The 7506-nt window shown below is 42.5% G+C and overlaps 1 long non-coding RNA gene across 1 annotated transcript; it reads right to left on the bottom strand.

The window, feature by feature from the left end:
- Positions 1–3249: 3249 nt before the first annotated feature.
- LOC126502266 (uncharacterized) lies at positions 3250–7209 on the bottom strand. The gene is made up of 3 exons (XR_007591880.1): positions 7092–7209; positions 4572–4806; positions 3250–3703 (listed from the first exon to the last, which is right to left on the bottom strand). It is a non-coding gene; the product is annotated as an uncharacterized lncRNA (long non-coding RNA).
- Positions 7210–7506: the final 297 nt, after the last annotated feature.

The following is a 7506-nucleotide window of genomic DNA, read 5'->3' as shown; positions in this document are numbered from 1 at the left end:
TTTTCTCTTAAATTTTCTTTCCTTTTATTTTGGGGGAGAATGTTGCAATGGCAGAGGGCAGGTATGAAGTGATGGCAAAGTGAATGGGGTCAAGATGCATGATGTAAACAAAAGGTTTTTAAAAGAACAGTGGTTCTCAACCTTCCTAATGCGGTGACCCTTTAATACAGTTCCTCATGTTATGGTGACCCACAACTATAAAACTGTTTTTTGTTACTAATTCATAATTGGAATTTTGCTACTGTTATAAATCATAAATATCTGATATGCAGGATATCTGATATTCGACCCCTGTGAAAGGATCAGTCAACATCTCCAAAAGGGTTGCAACCCACAGGTTGGGAATCTGCAGCACTAGAAGGCCTCTCATAGTTCTTGCGAGCCATGTCCCTGTTGTCAGATTCCTATGAAGGATACACCTTAGAACTACCAAGTGGAAGAGATGCTCAGGGCAAGGTTGGGGGAGGGGCACTGAGCCTCCACCTCTGCTCTGAGCAACCTGGGGGCTCTGAATCTGTCAGGAGCTTTAGTGAAGCAATCTGCAGCCTCCCCTCCGCCTCCTGAGGTTGGAGGTATGAGGTGGCAGTAAGAGTCTCCCTCCTGCAATCATATGATCGGCAGTTTCTGCTTTCCCCTACCTATCACCTGCCCAGAAACTATCTAGCGGCCCCCAGCTGAGGTGTTGGCAGAGACCCAGGTGTGTTCTGGAAGGAGTCTGTTGTCTGTTATTTTTCACATGGGGAATTTCAAAGTTTGGGGACAATGACCACTCTTAGGTACTTCATCTTCCGGGAAATCCCATGATGCTTTGCCCAGTGTGGTGGTTAAACGTGATTGTCAGCGTCACTGGACTGAGAACTACCTGGAAGACATACCTGTGGGTTTGTCCTGAAGGAGTTCCCGCAAAGGCTTCACTGAGATGGGGAGACCCATCAGGAATGTGGGCTGCTGAGCTCCTGTATCCCTCTCTCTGCTTTCTGATTTGGATGCAATGGAGCAGCTGCTCATGTTCCTGCCATGGTGTCCCTCACTGAGATGGACTGCACCTTTAAACCACAAACCAAAGTGGAGCCTAAGGCATTTTGTTATAGCACCGGGAAAAGCAACTAATGAATCAACATTTGGTTTTTCACTTGGGATCAGGATGCTCCTCTGTCCCTGTAGAATGCCCGTCTTCAATCCCCACTCATAAGAACATTACCTTTCCCCCACAGTGGGCAGCCTTGACATAGCTATTGGAGAAGCAGTTCATTCTGAGTTACTGGGTGATCCTAAAATAACAATAATCCCTTTTCCCAAGTGCATTTTAAAATTTTAATTCACGCAGTCAAGGATACTATGAAGGACTTAGACGATGTCCTTAATGGCAGGTGCGGAAACAAGACAATCTTGAACACATTTCTGTACTGACACCATATAATCTCTTCCCTTGCACCAGCCAGCCCTGGAGCCAGGCACACTTGCCTGTAACTGTGGGAAACAACTCTGACACTGTGCAAACACAACACACTGGTTGTTCTAGAATAGACCAGCTCATATCCGTGAAGCTGTGGGTCAACTTAAGGAGTAAATCATGACTAAAAGTCACTTCAAAGCCCTCAGTGCCTCTCACTCGCCAGCTGGAAGGTACTAAGCCATCTCCCCAGTCCTAACACATCTTTGGCAAGATTTGCTTCCAAACCCTCCAGAAGAAGTCCCTGTTGGAGTCTTTGATGGCTGCCCCTCAGTTACAGGGCAGAGTGGAAGCTTTTAATGAATTAATCTTGTTTAGTTGAGCATTCTCATCTCCAGCACTCCCAAGGTTGCATGGTTTGGAACTCTGAAAAACCAATCATTCCATCAAACCATCCACACCAAAATGTTCAGGTCTCATTGCCTTTGTCTGTTTTAGGCATGGTTTTAAGTGCCTTCCTCTTCTCTCCTTGTTGCCTTGGGTAATCTCTAGTCAACTTTTATTAGTACAAAGTTTATTTTCAGGGAGCTTTTGGTTATCTGAGATTTTTTTTTGTATCCTTGTGACCAAGATGCTCATAGGTAAATGGGCATCTAAGCAGGCTTTCTATTGCTGTGATAAATACCATGACCAAAGGAAACTCTGGGAGGAAAGGGTTTATTTCCTCTTAAATCTTACAGTCCACCATGAAGGAAAGCCATTGCAGGAAGACAAGGCAAGAACCTGAAGGCAGGAACTGGAGGATGGTCATCGGGGACGTGTTGATTGTTGACTCTTGTTTACCTATCCTTTTCATGGCACCAGAGTGGGCTGGGCCCTTCTATATCAATCATCAGTCAAGAGAACATGCCCCTACAGGCTTGCCCACAAGTCAATACGGCAGGGGCATTTGCTCGGTTGAGGTTCCCTCCTCCCAGATGACCCTACTTGGTGCCACATTGACAAAAGGTCAACAACATACGGAGAAAATACTTTGACTCATATCTTTGAAGGAGTTCTGTATGTTGAAGAACAGAAGGTTGTTCCCATCATGACACACCAGGAAGTAGAAGGAATACTTGGGACAAGGGTTGGGCTATATATAACACTCAAAATCCTGTTCCCAGTGACCTACTTCTGCTGGACCCTAAAGGTTCCATGTAGTTTCAAAATTGTGTTACTGTCTGAGGAATAATTACTCAAAACAAGAGCTTGTGGGGGACAGTTCAGATTCAAATCCTAACACAAACTCTTGTCTTTCTTCTGGGGTCCTTCTACACCGTGAACACCCCTGTCCCTGGGCAGGTCTGTTCCCTGCTCTCAGAAGAACTCTAAGAAAAGAGTGTCTCATATACCCAAAGGATGCTCAATTGTACCACAATTACATATGCTCAACTGCGTTCATAGCAGCATTGTGTATCATAGCCAGAACCTGGAAACAACCTAAATGCCCCTCAACCAAAGACTGGATAAGGAAAATGTAGTACATTTTAGACATAAAAAAAACAGCCTATAATTCACAACCCGGAGAACCTAAAGGACCGTAATAGAGACATACATGGATCTAATATACATGGGAAATAGAAAAAGACAAGATCTCCCAAGTAAATTGGGAGCATGGAGATCATGGGACAGGGTAGAAGGGGAGGAGAGAGAAAGGAAGAGGAGCAGAGAAAAATATATAGCTCAATAAAAACAATAAAAAAGAACAGAGTGTCTCCTGGGATTGGCACCCCCACCCTTAACAATACTTAACAGTTCTCATTACCTGAGCGTGCACAGCAGACATGTGTCGAACTGAACCAAATTGGATTTTGCCCTCATAGCTGAAGCGAATATTTCTCTCCATTTACTCTTTGCCTTTAATTTGGGTTGTGTGGAGCTTTGACATAGAGCAGGTTTTAATTTTTATGGAGTTGAAAGTATCGATCTTCGTGTGATTTCTTCCATTGATTTTGAGCTTAAAAAATGAAGGACTGGTTTTAAAGAGACCCTTTGTGACTAAGCTGAGAGATCTTGCCACCTCGCCCTTCTCATTGAGAGGAGGACAATATGAGGCAGAGACAAAGGAGACACTGCAGCGCCCATTCTCAGAAACCCACGGCTCTTCTTGCTGTTCTTCCCAGTAAAGAATGGTATCTGGGTCAAAGGCACAGGTCACATTTTGTATCTCGGCTTTTATGGTTTCCATCAGTCTGTGAAAGCAATGATATTCAGGCACAGCAATTCCATTTGTCTTTGGGCCCCAAAGGACAGTTTCTGTGTTAAGAGCTTTTGGATGAAAGAAAAATAGCAACTTAGGCTGTTTTACTGTTTGCTGATTTTATTTTCTAAATGGGTAAAATGGCAACTGACTCAGCAGAGTGTGCTGGCCTGGCTCAGTGCTCTGTCCTTGGGGTCTCCATCTGAAATGTTAGCTCACTCCCTCCTCCCCGGACCAGCTCCAAGGTCAGGGCCTTGGTAAGAAGCTCCTCTGGCCAGCTTCCTCTACTTCTACCCTCCCCCTGCCCTATTCATACATGCTCGTGTATAACAATCACACAACACAGACGGCAGAGAGGCCTGACTGACGACTCCTTCTGTGGTTCATTTGCTGTCCCAACCTAACTAGGTTAACCCTGACAGGCTCTCTGCTAATAGTGAACAACATAGGCATGAGCCCAGTCTTCATGGAACTCATAGCTTAGCAGGGGAGTCCACCATTTAATAACTAACCAATTACATATTTAATTGCAAACTTGCAAGTCACTACGAAAGAAAATGTGTGGGAGGATAAGAGAACGCACGAAAGAGGGGTGAGGGGAAAGCATTCAGGAGAAACTGCACTGGGAAGTGATATTTTAAGGTTGAGTAGGTGGTAGCTAAGTGGCATGGAAGATGGGAGGACAGGGGATTCCAGGCAAGAGAAGACATGTGCAAAGTCCCTGAGGCATATGGCTGGCTAAGGGTTCTGCCTTGCCTAAAAAGGTACTAGAACACAAGTAGAAGGTTAAGAAAGTGGTACTTAAGATCTCCTGAGTAAATTGGGAGCATGGGGACCTTGGGAGAGGGTTGAAGGGGAGGGGAGTGGCAGAGAGGGGAGCAGAGAAAAGTGTAGAGATCAATACAACTTAATAAAAAAAAAGAAAGTGGTACTTACTAAACAGGGAATATATTGTGTAAAATAATGTTTCTTTTCAATGTTCTGATATGTTCAGCTCTTGATATGGAAGCATCTGGAGTGAGATTGACATCTGTCAATCCACTGGTGAGGCAGAACGGGATCATGAAGAGAAGAATTCTTGAGTTAGAGTTTAAATCATAGTGCCATCATCTATACCAGGTGTGCAATCCTGGGGAACTTGCTTAATTTTTCTATGCCTCATTTCTTTCATCTGCAAAATATAACAATCATAATGATAATAATAATAAAAATAACCTCGTGGGATGGCTGCCGTTCTTCATATAAACAGTGACAACAGTTAAAAATTACCATCTTAGGCCAAGTACATTCAGTCCCACACTGGAAAGGCCAAGGTAGCAGCTGCAGAGGTTTGAAGCCAAGATGAGTTACATAGGGAGTTCCAGTCTTGCCTGGGTTCCATAGTAAGATTCAGTAACAGTGGTGATTTGAAAGAAAATGGTCCCCAAAGTGAGTGGCACTATTAGGAGGTGTGGCTTTGTTGAAGTGGGTGTGACCTTGTTGGAGGAAGTTTATTACTGTGGGGGCAGGCTTTGAGGTCTCATATATGCACAAGCCACGCTATAAAGATTTGTCACTCATATTAGTTTAATAAAACGCTAATTGACCAGGCAGAAACTATAGGTTGGGTGACCAGACTAAGAGAATTCTGGGAAGAGGAAAGGCAGAGAGTCAGTTACCAGGCAGATACAGAGGAAGCAAGATGAGAATATGCCTTACTGAGAGAAGGTACCAGACCACGTGGCTAAACATAGGCAAGAATTGTGGGTTAACTTAAGTTATAAGAGGTAGTTAGTAATAAGCCTGAGCTAATAGGCCAAACAATTTATAATTAATATAAGCCTCTGTGTGTTTATTTGGGACTGAATGGCTATAGGACTGTGTGGGATAGAAACATCCATCTTCAAATGGTACCCAAACATTTGACAAGAATTTCCACGTAAAGCCTGAGAAAGCTTTAAAAAAAAAAAGATTATAGACATACAAGAACAGAGACAAGCACAGATTCTTGGTAACCAGCTTTTCTCAGGTAGGCTCTGCTGGTAGTGAGCAGAGGTGCAGATATTTTAAGATAGGCTCATCATTAGAGGCTAAAACCTCACAGCTCTTTTAAGAGGCTCTGCCACTGCCACCAAACACTTAAATGGTGTTTATGAGCAACTGGCATCAAACCTCTTGATGGTGGAATGAACCTAGAAACTCCACAGAATTGTGGCAATAAATATAGCTACTGCCATGAAGCTAGACTAAGATTATGAGCACCACCAGTCAGCAGGAAGTAGCCTAGAAAACTAAGCTTACATTCCCAAGAAAATAGATTATGATTTTTTGTCATTTTTAGAGTTTTAGTTACAAGTTGTTATGGATAATGGTCAGGGAAAAAGCTAAACAAAAAAGATTAGAGTCAGGGTTTCTGTTTTGAAAAGAAAAAAAAGGGAAAATACTGTGGGATAATGCTCTTGTACCCTGTAAAGATTTGTCACTCATAATAATTTAATAAAATGCTGATTGACCAGTAGCCAGTCAGGAAGTATAGGCAGGACAACCAGACTAAGAGAATTCTGGGAAGAGCAAAAGCAGAATCAGTCACCAGCCAGATGCAGAGGAAGCAAGATGCGAATGTCTTTGAGAAAAAGAACCAAACTGCATGGCTAAACATAGATAAGAATTATGGGTTAATTTAAGTTGTAAGAGATAGTTAGTAATAAATCTTAGCTAATAGACCAAACAGCTTATAATTAATAAAAGCCTCTGTGTGGTTTTGGGGGATTGAATGGCTGCAGGACTGGATGGGACAGAAACTTCTGTCAACATACCATCATGATAATGGACTAAACCTCTAAAACTGTAAGTCAGCCTCAATTAAATGTTTTTCTTTATAAGAGTTGCTGTGGCCATGGTGTCGTTTTACAGCAATAGAAACTCTAACTAAGACAAAAACCAGAAGTAAAAAGAAAGAAATAAAAACAACTTAGAAAGAGAAAAAGAAAAAGAAAAGAAGCAGTCAGTGGTTAAAAGCATATATTGTGCTTCCAGAGGACCCCAGTTTGGTCCCAGTGCAATATCCCTACCACCTGTTCTTGGGTATCTGACATCCTCTTCTGACTTTTGAAGGCCATGTATACATAAGGTATATACTCAGGTACATACACACACATGCACGTGCATGCACACATACACACACATGAAAAACAATACAATAAGTCTTTTTTTTTTAAAGTAAAAGCAACCTTCATCATGTTCAAAACCATGCAATAATATTTGTGACTGTTTCCACATCATTAGATAAGAGAATATCTATTTGGGTTTGAATAGTACTATCAGTTATCAGAGGAAGGAAAAGCACGATTTTTCTCACTTGCCTTCTACCCAAGGAATCTCCCTCCTGAGTATGTCTATATATAGCCGTGCTTTGGAGCAGAGAATGCGATTCCCAAATGATAAAATTATATTTCCGTTTCAGTCATAATTACATACCTTTCATAGCTCTGCTCATGAATCCCAAGCAGACTCTACACTGCTTTCACTTTTAAATGCCTATCAGTCTTGTAAACCTTTTGGCAAGATTCAAGCCCTTCCCCAACTGGGGCGACTTAATCAGCTTCCCAACTCCTTCCTCTCTTTCAGGAGTGATTGCTCAAGCTTTTGAAAATCGCCGTGGAAACCACAAATGCAGCGAATATACTGGAACACTGGACTCTGTCTGTGTCTGAGATAAAACCACAGGAAGGAAGTGACTTGTGAATGATTAATAACTTGATATTTACACTCTTGTAGCTTTTATTTCCAGCTTCGGGATCTGCATTTAATTTTGGGAAGATGTCAGGCTTCCTCTTCTATCTGGAAGTTCTGCACTGGATTGACCAATTTACCTTCCACCCGATGGAGCCAG

Source organism: Alexandromys fortis, unplaced genomic scaffold (genome assembly GCF_014885135.2).
Source record: "Alexandromys fortis isolate MF-2015 unplaced genomic scaffold, M_Fortis_MF-2015_v1.1 scaffold_45, whole genome shotgun sequence".
NCBI lineage: Eukaryota > Metazoa > Chordata > Mammalia > Rodentia > Cricetidae > Alexandromys > Alexandromys fortis.
Note: the sequence above shows the minus strand (reverse complement) of the source record. Positions and strands in the feature narration are given on the sequence as shown.